Source organism: Oreochromis aureus, linkage group 18 (assembly GCF_013358895.1).
Source record: "Oreochromis aureus strain Israel breed Guangdong linkage group 18, ZZ_aureus, whole genome shotgun sequence".
NCBI classification, from domain to species: Eukaryota; Metazoa; Chordata; class Actinopteri; order Cichliformes; family Cichlidae; genus Oreochromis; species Oreochromis aureus.
The window spans coordinates 33,975,489-33,991,777 of record NC_052959.1 but is presented as its reverse complement, the minus strand read 5'-3'; positions in this window follow the sequence as shown (position 1 = coordinate 33,991,777).

Sequence of the window (16,289 nt, the reverse complement as noted above, 5' to 3'; positions counted from 1 at the left end):
AAGTTCATAATAAATTGTTAAAAGACAAAACACTTAAGCTATTCTATTATACTTGTATACAAAAAACATACTGCAGCCAAAATATTTCACAGTTCAGCCATACTGATCTTTTTTAGGCTTTTAGCAGAACTTTAAATCTAAGCATTTAAAGTAATATTCAAAAAGTTATTTAAAATGCAATTTTGTGCAGATTTCAAAAACCTTTTGTTTCTGAAAATGGTAAATGACCTGTGTTTATATAGTGCTTTACTAGTCCCTAAGGACCCCAAAGCACTTTACACAACCAGTCATCCACCCATTCACACACACTTTCACACACTGGTGATGGCAAGCTACATTGTAGCCACAGCCACCCTGGGGCGCGCTGACAGAGGCGAGGCTGCCAGACAGTGGCGCCACCGGGCCCTCTGACCACCAGTAGACAACAGGTGAAGTGTCGCGCCCAAGGACACAATGACCAAGACTGTCCGAGCCGGGGCTCTAACCGGCAACCTTCCGATTACAAGGCGAACTCCCAACTCTTGAGACACGATCGCCGAAGTGCAGCACAAAAGTTGTAGAATGGACCCTTTAATACTTAAAGCTTAACATAAATAGACATCCACAGTGGAAAGCAGTGCAAATAAATGCAAACACGGCTTCATGACATCCATCAGTGTGTAAGCTGATTCTATGACATTTAACCTGAGACTGAATTTTGTGTAATTTCTATACAAAACTTAACACAAGTATGAAAAAATGTGTTTTTTGTTGTTTTTTGTTTTGAACCACAGAGCTGTTTGGCCATGTGTCGTGCTGGGGTACGTTTCCCCGACAGAATTTGTTTCCCCTGCGTGGCCTCTCCAAATCACGGACAAACAGTATCACACATTCTTAAATTTTAGTTCACAAACACTTCTTATAATGACTAACTACTCCTGAAACTTTGGAGGTTTATGAAGTCTTTATACGGTTGTATGAAGTTACAGGAATATAAAAATAATTATCAGGCAAAATGCCCTTCATTTTTTAAAATAATCCTGTCCAATACCACGTGAAAAGAATAAATATATAACTTTCTGTTGTAACACTCAAACTGAATGATAATGTAACGACACGCTTTTCATTCTTTTCACAAAACTGAAACATCACTACTTCCACGCCTAATTGTAAGTAATGGAGGCGGAGCAAACTGGATCCGCACTCTGTGGCCAGCGAATGCTCGCAACGTTTCATCTCATTCATCACTTTGATCAGTATCACAAATGTTAGTTAGGATGTGTTGTGCTTATTTTGGCTTTTGATTCAATAGTTAGAAGATCATCTGAAATAAATGTATATGCATGTATTGTTACTCTGAGTTAGAATTCTTTTTGTACTTATTGTGACTTTTATTGTAGTAACAAAATCATCAGGTATATTTTTCTCTTTTATTTATTTTTTTAAACTTTTTTGATTGATTTTCAAATGTCAAACAGTGTAGTTGTGTTTGTAAGCGTGAATAATAAAGATTTAAAGATGAAGAATTTGATTCTACTACTAGTCATGTGTAGCTTTATCAAAACAATGTCAGACTTCATAGTTTTCTCTGGGCCTCCACAATCAGACCAGCAGGAACCAGAGTGTCCAAAAGGTCATGTGGGCTTCAGAGATAACTGGGAAACTTTCTGGGAGAAACCAGTTCCTGTTAGCAGAGACCACATCCATCCCACTTTGGATGGAGCAGCTCTTATTTCTAGAAAACTGCCCAAATTTGCTGAATCCCCTAAAATGTGACTATTCAGAGCTGCGATCAGGAAACAGACCTGCAGTCTTACACACCTCACTGAAACTTCTCTCCTCCTGTCATCCCCCAAAACCTCATCAGAGCCTGTTTGAGTGTTTGTGTGTCTGCTCCCAGATCATCAACAACACAAAAATCTGTAAAAACTACATTTAAACCTGAAAATTCACAAAGAAAGAACAACATAGCATCCTCAACTGCACCAGAGAGTGAACAAGTTAAATGTGGATTATTAAACATTAGGTCTCTTGTGGTGGACCACTGGAGGGCTCCACTCACACCCAGTTCTCAGGAAGTGCTGTTGCTGTGTTTTGGAGGGAAACGTATTCAGTTGTGTGGTGATGAGAATAAACGAGGAGTGTTAATCGAGAGCTCTCGTGTCGTCTGTGTTTACCTCCACATTGGTTAACTCGAACATGCTGCAGTCCGATGGTGGCACCGACTCCGCTCTGGATGCATCAGCAGCAGCCAGCCCTCTGCCTCCGGCTGCAGCTGCGTCTGCTGTGGCGCTCGAGCTGCCGGACTTTTGGCTTCACGATCCCCCATTGTGGTTGGTGCACGTGGAAGCTCAGTTCGCCCTTCGTGGAATCTCGGCTGACGACATGAAATATCACCATGTGGTGGCCTCTCTTGACCCACCAGCCACACTCTCTTCTAATCCCTGTTAGGAAATGATCATTGATACAAATACTAAATATTACTGTCTTTTTATAGATGTTTATAGATGACACTTAACATGTCCCACTGTAAAAAGTGAAATCTGAAAATAAACGTTGAAAATGTGCAGCTGAAACAAAAGTAACACAAAGGCAACATGTTGACTCATGTTATTAAACCCCCCAAAATATGACTATCCAGAGTTGGGACCAGGAAGCAGAGTTGCAGTCTTACACGCCTCTCTGCAGCTTCTCTCCTCCTGCTACCCCCCCAAAAACCCATCTCCATTGAGACTGTGTCAGCTCCCAAACAGACAAAAACAAACTAAAACCAGCAATAAAAAACTTAAACATAAAAATCAAAAGAAAGAACAATACAGTATCCACATCTGAACCAAAGAGTAAAACAGTGAAATGTGGATTATTAAATATTAGGTCTCTCTCCTCCAAGTCTCTGTTAGTACATGACTTAATAACTGATCAACAAATCGATTTACTCTGCCTTACAGAAACCTGGTTGCAGCAGGATGATTATGTTAGTTTAAATGAATCAACACCCCGAGTCATTCTAACTACCAGAAACCTCGAAGCACAGGCCGAGGGGCGTGTGGCAGCAATTTTCACACCAGCCTATTAATCAACCAAAGACCCAGACAGACTTTTAATTCATTTGAAAGCCTGATGCTTAGCCTCGTCCACCCCAGCTGTAAAACTCAGAAACCAGTCTTACTTGTTATCATCTATCGTCCACCTGGGCCTTACACAGAGTTTCTCTCTGATTTCTCAGACTTTTTATCTGATTTCGTGCTCAGCTCAGATAAAATAATTATTGTGGGTGATTTTAACATCCATGTAGATGCTAAAAATGACAGCCTCAACATGGCATTTAATCTGTTATTAGACTCAATTGGCTTCTCTCAAAATGTAAAAGAACCCACCCACCACTTTAATCACACTCTAGATCTTGTTTTAACATATGGCATAGAAACTGAACATTTAACAGTGTTTCCTGAAAACCCTCTGCTGTCTGATCATTTCCTGATAACATTTACATTTACAATAATTGATTACACAGCAGTGGAGAGTAGACTTTATCAAAGTAGATGTCTTTCTGAAAGTGCTGTAACTAAGTTTAAGAATATAATCCACCCACTGTTATCATCTTCAATGCCCTGTATCAACACAGAGCAGAGCAGCTATCTGAACGCTACTCCTACAGAGGTCGATTATCTTGTTAATAATTTTACCTCCTCACTACGTACGACTCTGGATACTGTAGCTCCTGTGAAAACTAAGGTCTCAAATCAGAAGTACCTGACTCCGTGGTATAATTCTCAAACACGTAGCCTAAAGCAGATAACTCGTAAGCTGGAGAGGAAATGGCGTGTCACAAATTTAGAGGATCATCATTTAGCCTGGAGAAATAGTTTGCTGCTTTATAAGAAAGCCCTCCATAAAGCCAGAACATCTTACTATTCGTCACTGATTGAAGAAAATAAGAACAACCCCAGGTTTCTCTTCAGCACTGTAGCCAGGCTGACAAACAGTCAGAGCTCTACTGAGCCAACCATCCCTTTAACGTTAACTAGTAATGACTTCATGAACTTCTTCACAAATAAAAAATTTTTATCGTTAGAGAAAAAATTACCAATAATCATCCCACAGATGTAATATTATCTACAGCTACTTTTAGTACCATTGATGTTAAGTTAGACTCTTTTTCTCCAATCGATCTTTCTGAGTTAACTTCAATAATTACTTCCTCCAAACCATCAACGTGTCTTTTAGACCCCATTCCTACAAAACTGCTCAAAGAAGTCCTGCCATTAATTAATTCTTCAATCTTAAATATGATCAACCTATCTCTAATAATCGGCTATGTACCACAGGCCTTCAAGGTGGCTGTAGTTAAACCCTTACTTAAAAATCCATCTCTAGACCCAGCAGTCTTAGCTAATTATAGGCCAATCTCCAACCTTCCTTTCATATCAAACATCCTTGAAAGAGTAGTTGTCAAACAGCTAACAGATCATCTGCAGAGGAATGGCTTATTTGAAGAGTTTCAGTCAGGTTTCAGAGCTCATCACAGCACAGAAACAGCTTTAGTGAAGGTTACAAATGATCTTCTTATGGCCTCTGACAGTGGACTCATCTCTGTGCTTGTCCTGCTAGACCTCAGTGCAGCGTTCGATACTGTTGACCATAATATCCTATTAGAGCGATTAGAAAATGCTGTAGGTATTACAGGTACTGCGCTGCAGTGGTTTGTATCATATCTATCTAATAGACTCCAATTTGTTCAAGTAAATGGAGAGTCCTCTTCACACACTAAGGTCAATTATGGTGTTCCACAGGGTTCAGTGCTAGGACCAATTCTGTTTACATTATACATGCTTCCCCTAGGCAGCATCATTAGAAGACATAGCATAAATTTTCACTGCTATGCAGATAACACCCAGCTCTATCTATCCATGAAGCCAGGTAACACACACCAATTAGTTAAACTGCAGGAATGTCTTAAAGACATAAAGACCTGGATGGCCGCTAACTTCCTGCTTCTTAATTCAGATAAAACTGAGGTTATTGTACTCGGCCCTGAAAATCTTAGAAATATGGTATCTAAGCAGATTCTTACTCTGGATGGCATTACCTTGGCCTCCAGTAATGCTGTGAGGAACCTTGGAGTCATTTTTGACCAGGACATGTCCTTCAACGCACATATTAAACAAATATGTAAGACTGCTTTCTTCCATTTGCGCAACATCTCTAAAGTTAGAAATATCCTGTCTCAGAGTGATGCTGAAAAACTAGTTCATGCCTTCATTACTTCCAGGCTGGACTACTGTAACTCATTATTATCAGGAAGTCCTAAAAACTCGCTGAAAAGCCTCCAGTTAATCCAAAATGCTGCAGCAAGAGTCCTGACAGGAACTAGAAAGAGAGAGCATATTTCTCCTGTTTTGGCTTCTCTTCATTGGCTTCCTGTTAAATCCAGAATTGAATTCAAAATCCTGCTCCTCACATACAAGGTCTTAAATAATCAGGCCCCATCTTATCTTAATGACCTTGTAGTACCATATCACCCTATTAGAGCACTTCGCTCTCGCACTGCAGGCCTACTTGTTGTTCCTAGAGTATTTAAAAGTAGAATGGGAGGCAGAGCCTTCAGTTTTCAGGCCCCTCTTCTGTGGAACCAGCTTCCAGTTTGGATTCAGGAGACAGACACTATCTCTACTTTTAAGATTAGGCTTAAAACTTTCCTTTTTGCTAAAGCATATAGTTAGGGCTTGTCAGAAGAAAATTATGTTTTGATCAGTTACATGAAATGTATCAGTGAAGCACATGTTTACGTGACTTTTGACATGTACCTTGTCTGTGATAAACAACTGGCAGCTTCCTCTTTTATGTTCTAGAACATACAGATTTAGAAAAGGGGAACCTCAGCTCTGAGAATGACTCTGTGACCTTTGTACAGCACCACACACACACACACACACACACACACACACACACACACACACACACACACACAGACGCAATCTTGTATAAATAAAGAACGCAGACGGTGACAAGGCGCGAGTCCATGAGTGTCTCCTGTGCGAGCGCTTCTGTGACCGTCCTCGCGAGTAAAAATGAACTGCAGTTGTTCGTGTTTTCTAACTCAGATGTCTCAGCTGAAGAACGGCAGGGTGATTTAAAGAAATCCCCTGTCATTTTAATTGGTCCTTCGAGCCTAGAGATGGAAACAGCAGACTCGTTTCTGTGACTCCAATAAGGTCTGACTTCTGCATCCTGACGCCGTGGGTAAACCAGCACCGAAGTCTGTCGACAGCCCTCTCCAGGTAGAGGTGAAAGACCTGGGACGTAAGACAAATTCGGGTCCAGGCCGGTGTAATAGTACTGGTCCACGACGTTGGGGTCCAGCCAGATGACCTGAACAGCCAGCAAAAGACGACTGAGGGTGAGAAAACACTTTTAGGTCTAACCCGCCGCAAGGGTTTGAAAAGAGAAGCGCATAGGTCTTATCCGCCGCAAGGATTAATAGCGCATTAGGCTGACCCACTGCACGGGTGCACAAAAGAGAAGCACATAGGTCTTATCCGCCGCAAGGATTAATAGCGCATTAGGCTGACCCACTGCACGGGTGCACAAAAGAGAAGCGCATAGGTCTAACCCGCCGCAAGGGTTTGAAGAAAAAACACGTGAAATAGGTTGAGTTCGCCAGAAGGAACTAAGTTTAGGCTGGTTTTAGAGGTAGCCGCAATTACCTCGTAATAAATTATATTTAGGCTGGTTTCAGAAGTAGCCGGAATTACTTCGTGACAAATTAGCGCGCAAATGTCTATCTGTGTGTATGTATATGTGTTTTGTGTATGTGTTTTGGAGGTAAACTAATTTTACAGCACAATACGCTGCTGAGTTGCCTCCAGTTGTTATTGTTGTTTTATTTGCTGTAAGACGCTGAAGTACTGGTGACGAAGAAGTAGGTTGGATTCTGTCCCGTAAAACTGACATCGCTCCGCGGAAGTAGTCCCGGAGTAGAAGGGCGTGTCAGCAACCACTTCTGAGTCTCATACTAGAGAAAGCTCTGCAGTTGTGTTATAACAATGGGGAATCAGCCCACAAAACTCACTGCTGACGAGCAGTGGCTAGAAAAGAAATGTCCAGGCGCCGGACAAATCAGTGCTTGTAGATGGAGAAATCCAAAGAACACCTAAATGTCCCACGTGGGAGGGAAAATGTATAACTGTATGTATAATGTATAACTAAATTATAAGAAACCCTCCAAGTAGAAATAAATACTGAAAAGGATAACAACCTGTAAATTGGTACAAATGAAACAAATTGGGAAGACAACCATGCATGAAACCAGATAATTCACACGAAAATATATCAAATAAGAAAAAGAGAGATGCATAGGGTATATTAAGGCTGTGTCATTGGTCAGCCAAGGAAAAGCAAATGTCTCCAGCTTGGGAAGGTGTGAAGCTGCAGATTCACGCAGACCCGTGATGGATACATAATAAAATATGAACTAATATAAACTAATATAATATTGTATATTAATAGTAAAGTAGTGTATTGTAATATGCTATTGCTGTTATAAAAAAGGAAAAACAATACAATGATAACATTAATAATGACATACTATTAAATAATAAGAGGCACCTCAGTCAGTTATGATGTGAGGTGGATAATTGTTAAAAGTAGTCTGATTCAGGCTTAAGGTTTGCTCAAATTTAGTACAATAACATATGAGATGAAGAAAATAAGGAAAGTATCTAAACTAATCAAGTGCATGGAGACACTTGACCTGATTGAAAACCTGTCATCCTAGATGAGACATGGTTGAGATATAGAGCACACCGATACTAACAACTAATAAGCCGAACCCTGTATACAACAGCTAAAGCTCCAGGTTTGAAAAGCTGAATTAAATACGTGGACACTACTAAGCTAATGAGCAAGTTACACACTTTTTATTTTTATTTTATTTGTCTTTTAGAGCAGAAGCTGCATATTAAAAGCTCACACATGCAGCTGCCTGTGAGCTCAGTTTTTTCCTCACATTTCTGCTCTGTTCCTGGCAGCAACTTTTCTTTTTTTTTCTTTTTGTGCCCTGACTCATGTGTGTAAAGTGTTCATGCCATCGGCAATTTGTTTTTTGTTTTTGTTGGTTTGAAAAATAAATTCGTGATCATACTTGTGGATCACAATGACAAATAATGTTTAGGCATATGATTTACTAATGCCTAGTTTTAGAGCTGTGAGCTATGAACTGTAAGCAATGCAAAGTTTTTTCCTAACTTAAAAGTTTGAAATATGTAAGATGTGTGAGTTCTTTGAAAAATAGAAATGACCTAAATGCCTTAAGTCAAAATGTGTTACATCTACAAAGAATAAAAAAAGCAGAAGAAGCATTCAGTAACTTGGAAATATCCTTTCTACTTACATGTAGATGGAGGTGCAGGTTACACGAAAGCAGTTTTAACACAGGCATTTGGAGAAGAACAACGTCTGATTGCATTCTATTCCTGGCTACGTGTGTGCAAGCCTGTGCAGCTGCAGCAGAGGCAATAAAAAAGTCAGCTGACATTGTTTTAGGCCACATTTTGATCATCCAAGTACCCGACACAGTGACTTCAATTTTAGATCTAAGCCAATTTGTCTTACCTGACACATGTGAGACAACTCTCAAATGTTGGAATCTTATTGTCGCAATCACACATTAGAATCGATAAATGTTGTCAGTTGAACCCGAGCACACTTTTGGCCTCACCCAAAGAAGGTCATCCACACTGCTGTATGACAAAACTAGATGAGGAGATAAAGCCACGAGCTGACATTTACTATACACCACAACTGGTTTCACTGACGTTTTGTAGACGACTCAGCGTCTAAAAGTAGCCATCGGCTATGCAGTAACTACAACAGACAGAGTTGCAGAAGCGAAACCGTTGACATCCTCACTCACGCAGGCCAAGATATAAATATATACACTGACAGTCAGTATGTTTTTTCGGCAGCATCACTTTGAAGAATTTGGCAGTACAGAGGAATGATTAAATCTACTGGAAACACAGTACGACATGGAGATCGTCTAAAAGACACTATTAGAAGTGATTAAATTGCCAAAACAGTTAGCATTGTGTAAATGTGCTGGACATCAGAAAGATAAATCAGAAATAACTAAAGGCGATAACTTTGCAGATCAAGCAGCAAAGTTAGCCGGACAACAAACTGTAGACACATTAATGTCTACATCCATTATGCAAATGTGAACAAAAAGCAGCGCCAACCACAAAACAGGAGAAATGGTTAAAGTTTGGAGCACAACTAGAATATGATCTGATGACCTGTGAATCTAATCCAATAATTTCCAAATCCCTTGTCAGAACAGCAGCATTAGTGACCCATGGGGTTACCCATGGGTCATCGGCAGGGATAATACTGATGATTTATGGATGATACACGCTTTTATACTTAAAATTTTGAAACTCACAAGGCAATCATCTATTTCACACCATTCACATGGACTTTATTGAACTAAGTGAAAGTCAAGGCTCTAGTGATTATAGACGTATTTTCAAAATGGCCAGAGATTTATCCAGTGAAGAAAGCAGTATCCCTACTCTGATAAGATCAGATAATGGGACACTTTTTGTCAATGATGTGATTAGTAAAGTCTCTGAAGCACTAGGATTCAGCATATCAAACCATTGTGCTTATCACCCACAAAGTGCAGGGTTAGTAGAGAGAACTAACGGCACCATAAAACAGAGACTCAGAAAATGTATGGCAGAAACAGGAAGACCATGGCCTGAATGCATAGGCCTAGTAAAATGTGGATGAGATTAACACAAGGCTCTCAAAAACTTACACCTTTTGAGGTTGTTCATGGGAGACCTTTCCCACTATCAGTGGAAAGTGAACCCTTTAGAAAAATCCGTCAGAGAAACAACTCTGGCAGAATGGATGGCAAAACTACTAGAAGATAAGGATATTGTTTTGAACAGTAAACTGCCGTACGAGTCTTCTCCAGTCTCTTGCAGGTTGAAACCAGGCGATTGGATCCTATTACGGGTGCTCCAGAGGAAAAATTGGAGTATGCCCCGATGGGAGGGTCCACACCAAGTGTTATTGACAACACCCACAGCCTGTAAAATTGCAGAGAGACCCTCCTGGATACATCAGAGCCACTGCAAAAAGGTTGAGGTCCCGGGAAGCCCCATCACTAAGGAGGAAGCACATTAGGAAAGCCTCACCTAAGCTTGGTTGCTTCGAGGGTGAGGGGGGCAGTGCGATTGGGCCCCCGTTGGGTAAGCCCGCACTCCACTCTCCATCCGATCAACTTTAGGGCAGCCAGGTGCAGGTGTGATGGACCTATGTGCAACAATGAGAAGGGGAACCCTCCTGGTTACCTTGACTACAAAAGCACACCTTTACGGGACCCGAGGTGATGCCAACAGCAGCCGAGCCACGAGGCAAACAGAGAAGATGGACATACGACAACTTCCACCTAATGGACATGACACAATATCACATACATCCTTAGATGAAAAATACCTGATACAGATATGTGTTTAACAGAACCACAGAGAAAGACTGTTATGTCTGCTCGCACATGCAGAGCACATCAACACAACCATATATGGGAAACACCCTGGAACACCTTGAGAATGACTTTTGTAAAGTGCATAACAACATCATCATCATCCTGATTCAAGAAGAAACGCTCAACTTAAACAGTCTGACCACATGGCTCAATCTGGGGAACCGACGTACCTGAAGGATTCAAACTTTGGACAACTGGACAAAAGGTACTCAAATCACTCTCCCTGTGGGCAGGAGTTGGGAAACATGCTCTCAGAAGTGACATAATGGACTATAGATTCGGCTTGTTTCTCAAAGCATCCTGCGAGGTCAACGAGGGACAAAACCAAGAAATAGATGCTCTCAGAATTGCTGTAATGCAACATCGTGTAGCACTGCCCATGATCATGGCCAAGAACAATGACATGCTGCACCTACCTACCAGATAATGTAGATTCTTGGAACATGGCTTGAGATGCTATAGAGACTGTTGACTGTTTCTCTGGTTTTATTTTGTTTTCTCTATTTGAGTTATTCCTTGTTTACAAGCTGTAATCTCACAGATGATGAGTTTATCATTCACAGGATACGCAGATGTACTGAAATCAATGAAGATCATGAAGATGAAGTGTAACAAATGATGTACTAACTGAGAATGTGAAAGACAAGTAGTTACTTATTGTACATTTCATTTCTCTGATAAACAGGGCCGGATGTCAGAAGAAAATTATGTTTTGATCAGTTACATGAAATGTATCAGTGAAGCACATGTTTACGTGACTTTTGACATGTACCTTGTCTGTGATAAACAACTGGCAGCTTCCTCTTTTATGTTCTAGAACATACAGATTTAGAAAAGGGGAACCTCAGCTCTGAGAATGACTCTGTGACCTTTGTACAGCACCACACACACACACACACACACACACACACAGACGCAATCTTGTATAAATAAAGAACGCAGACGGTGACAAGGCGCGAGTCCATGAGTGTCTCCTGTGCGAGCGCTTCTGTGACCGTCCTCGCGAGTAAAAATGAACTGCAGTTGTTCGTGTTTTCTAACTCAGATGTCTCAGATGAAGAACGGCAGGGTGATTTAAAGAAATCCCCTGTCAGGGCTGGACCAGGTGACCCTGAATCCTCCCTTAGTTATGCTACAATAGACGTAGGCTGCCGGGGATTCCCATGATGCATTGAGTTTTTCCTTTCCAGTCACCTTTCTCACTCACTATGTGTTAATAGACCTCTCTGCATCGAATCATATCTGTTATTAATCTCTGTCTCTCGTCCACAGCATGTCTTTATCCTGTTTTCCTTCTTTCACCCCAACCGGTCGCAGCAGATGGCCCCGCCCCTCCCTGAGCCTGGTTCTGCCGGAGGTTTCTTCCTGTTAAAAGGGAGTTTTTCCGTCCCACTGTCGCCAAAGTGCTTGCTCATAGGGGGTCCTATGATATGATTGTTGGGTTTTTCTCTGTATTTATTATTGTGCTATCTACTGTACAATATAAAGCGCCTTGAGGCGACTTTTGTTGTGATTTGGCGCTATATAAATAAAATTGAATTGAATCGAATTGAATTGAAAAAATACAGTGAAAACTGTGTTGAATAAGGAAAATGCTCGAAAGCACTCTCCACCTTTGAGAAAAAACAAAACCAAAAAACCCCACCCTTTCCAATTGGTGGAAAAATGTACCATGTCGACCAATCAAAACATAGGATATAGTTGTAAGGGAGGCCTCTTTTACCCGGACGATGTGATATCCTCGTGTAGGTGTTGTTCCCACATCATCATAATAAATAAAAATACTGCCTTAAAAAATCTACTTCACTTGCAAGAAGAGAAACGGCTTCTGTCCGCTGATCCAGGAACTTAAATTCTTTGCATTTCAGGATACTTTACTTTAATAAACTGTAGGCATTATACATATTGTCCTTACAGAGGCAGTTTCTCTTCTCGCAAGTGAAGTAGATTTTTTGAAGGCATTTGTTTTTGTAGAAGTCGCGGATGACGTCAGGAGAAGGTGATTGGTCGCTTGCAATGTTGAACCTAGAACAACATTATTAATGATGACGAGGGAACAACAAACACGAGGATATCAGATCACCAGCGCACTGGGATGTCAAGGCTCAGTAGGGCTGGTGTTCTCAGAACAGCAAACTCCTGGCACATTGTTTTCAGACCACCTACCATTTTTTCTTTTGCTACTCATTTGAAACATGATATATAAACATGATATTATACATACTTTGAAAATAACCCCCACCCTCCTAACGGCTGCACCTTCCGAAAAAGTCTTGTCTGGGCTTTTCACTTTTTTATTATAAACAATTAACAGAAAACTTCACAGAGAGATTTTTATTTAAGGTTTTTAAAGCTTTGCGGTTAATTTTTAAGTAACATGAGCCCAGTGGCAGCAGCAACGCTAGGCTAACACTAGCTAGCTGGCAAGTTCATAAACCTGGTGCTAAACTAAGAGAAGCCACAAAATCAGTTTGAATAAGAGTAAACATTTACTCAGCAAGTTAGTGTATCAGGTAAAGATCCACAGCAATGACAACAATGATCCCTTGTGCTGAAGCTTCTCAGGTTTGCTCAACATATTCCAGAAAAAAAATGTGGACACCATGAACATGCGGACTGATCCGTGCCTGGGAGGAGGAAGGTAGTGACGTGGCATTTTCAAACCACATTGTTTTATCCTTCCGCTTCATCAGGACCTCAGTGGGGATGTGGCGGACAATAGTGATGGTAAATTTGATTCTTTTTACTGAATCGAGTTTTAATGAGTCACTCACCAAAGTGAATCGGGTTTTTTGAGTCATTTGATTCACTGAGTCAGTTGACCAGAGAGTGCAAATAAATGTACATTTTCACTCAAACTTAATTTCTTTTCTCTTTTCATGTAAATCCTACTGCTAAGATGGGCGATTCTAAAAGAAAACAACTACTTTATAAAGCAAAAAAGAGCAAAAAAATTTCTAAAGGGAACATTTATCTTGTTTATTTTTATTTTATTAGTATTTTCCTTAAATGTGTCAAGTATATATTTTCTCATCTAAATGTCCACTGAGCTGTGAGCCAGAGGGCGGTAAAGCGCCTTAACATTGGTTGCCAACCAAGAAGAAGAAGAAGAAAAGCTGTGAGCCCGGAGGGAGGGGGTGAGTGAGTGAGTGATTCGTTCGCTCTATGATTCAGCACAGGAGGGAGGGGTGTCACTACCCGATCCGTACCGGAAACCCGATCGGTACCCTGCATGCGCGAAAAGTGTCTACTTCCGGTCGAAGCGTTTTACGATAGTTACAGGTCAGAATATCTGTTAAGATGTTAAGAATAATAAGTGTCTCTTAAAATGTTTCCGATTATGAAACATTTAATATAATGTAGACAAAAACAAAAAAGTAAAAAGATAGTTACGGATCAGGACTCCCCGATCCTTACTGCGCATGTGCAAAGTCGGACCGTACAAATCGGGTCTACCCGATCCGTACCGCGCATGTGCAGGGGTTTTCTTCTTCTTCTGTTCGTTTAGTAGCAGTTTACTCCCCAGTGTACGAGGATGCCGCCCCCTGCTGACCGAGCAAACGAACCCTATTGTAAACTGACTTAGCGTCATTACAAACGTGTGTTAAATTTGATTTAGTGATAGTCAGTGTGTTTATGCTCGTCTGTGTGGTGAGGATTGATTGGAATAGTGATGATGATGTCCACTATCACTGTCAGTTGTCAGTAAACACTTCATCTGGCTGATGAATCTTCACGTGACACATTACAAAGTCTGTATTATTAACTCTGTAATTAGGCGCCATTCTTCTTATTTTACGGCGCTGTCATTCAATCGGGGAACGCTCTCTGTTGAGGAGAAAAGCATGAAATTGTTTGTAAATGGATTATCCACTGTTTAAATGTCCCGGTAGTCGAAAATGAGGCAGAGCTGTTGAGAAATGCTAGGAGCTAACTGGGCGCTAACCGTGTCATTCAAAAACATTAACTGTCGCAATGTTGGCAAAGAGAGGAAGTGACGTAAGATTTGCGCATGCGGGGTACCGATCGGGTTTCCGGTACGGATCGGGTAGCGACAAGGGGGTTAGTGAGTCCTGAGTGACTCGCTGGCTCTACGATTCAGCACAGGAGGGAGGGGGTGAGCGAGTCCTGAGTGACTCGCTGGCTCTACGATTCAGCACAGGAGGGAGGGGGTGAGCGAGTCCTGAGTGATTTGCTTACCCTACGATTCAGCACAGGAAAGGAGGGGGTGAGTAGCTCAAATGTGCTGTTAGCATGTTAGCAGAGCGATGCTACTGTGAACCAAGGAGCTATTGTCTTGATGTGAGCTTCTACTCAGGGTTTTTTCTTCCAGTTCAGAGCAGAAATGTTTTGTTAAGATACTGGATGTTGTGTTCTCCACAATTTTAATTATAAGCTAGATATATTGCTGCTAACAGCAACAGGGATGAGTCAGTGAGTCAGTTGGGCTTGTGAATCATGATTCATGAGTCAGTAAAGTGATTCTCGAGTATCGAACGATTCGTTCATGATTCGCGCATCACTAGCGGACAACACTGGAAGCCAACTTCAAGCCCACAGCACAAGTCACCATCAAGTGTGGGATCTATCAAGGAGATGCTCTGTCCCCACTGCTGTTCTACATATGTCTGATACCCTCAGTGAGACTAATGACAAGACTGGCTACGGGTACTGACTATGGAGTGGAGCACCTGTCAGCCACCTCCTGTAAATGGCCTGTATTCGTATAGTGCTTTACTAGTCCCTAAGGACCCCAAAGCGCTTTACACAACCAGTCATCCACCCATTCACACACTGGTGATGGTAGCTACATTGGCAGCCACAGCCACCAGACAAAGGCGAGGCTGCCGGACACTGGCGCCACCGGGCCCTCTGACCACCACCGGGTGAAGTGTCTTGCCCAAGGACACAATGACAGAGACTGTCCAAGCCGGGGCTCGAACCGGCAACCTTCCGATTACAAGGGGAACTCCCAACTCTTGAGCCACGATCGCCATCAAGCTGTTTGCCAAGAGTGAATGAGACATAGATCCACGCCACCCGCATATACAGCAATAACATGGGAAAGTCATTTGCCTGGAAAAGTGTATTCGAATGATAACAAAGACAGGGAAGGTAGTCAGAACTGAGGGGATCAAACTACCAGAAGGCAACATTGCAGACATAGAGGACAGTTACAAGTACCCGGGGATCCCACAGGCAAATGGGAATAATAAAGAGGCTACTAGGAAAGCTGGTGGTATGAGCACCTGTTGATGCATACTGCTTGTTCTGAGAATTAATAACTAAGATTAATGTATAATTTTGATTGTGTTATTGCCTACTGTAACAAGTTAAATAATAGGGTTAATCTAAGTTCGCCCAGCATGCCTGACCTGCACCAGCTGTGCAGCAACATTAGAGAAACACATCATGAAGCTATAGCTGGATGTCTCAAGACCGGTCTTAATATCACTTTTACGTGGTCTTGGTCTCGGATCCCTCGGTCTTGTCTGGGTCTCACTGTCTCAGTCTTACTTTCTCAGATCGACACAGTGGTCAGGAGATTTGGAGTCCCAGGGGCTCATCAAGTTGTAATTTGGTATTGTAATGAGTGCAGTTATTTGTGAGTTGCAGTTATTTGTTTGTGCAGTCTGTGCATTTGCTTAATAGTTAATCCCATGTGCTGAATTGTATATTCGACAGTTGCATGTGGAATAAAAGGAGCAAATGGTACAGAAGTGTATTTTATGCGTTTATTGTTGCGCATCATCTG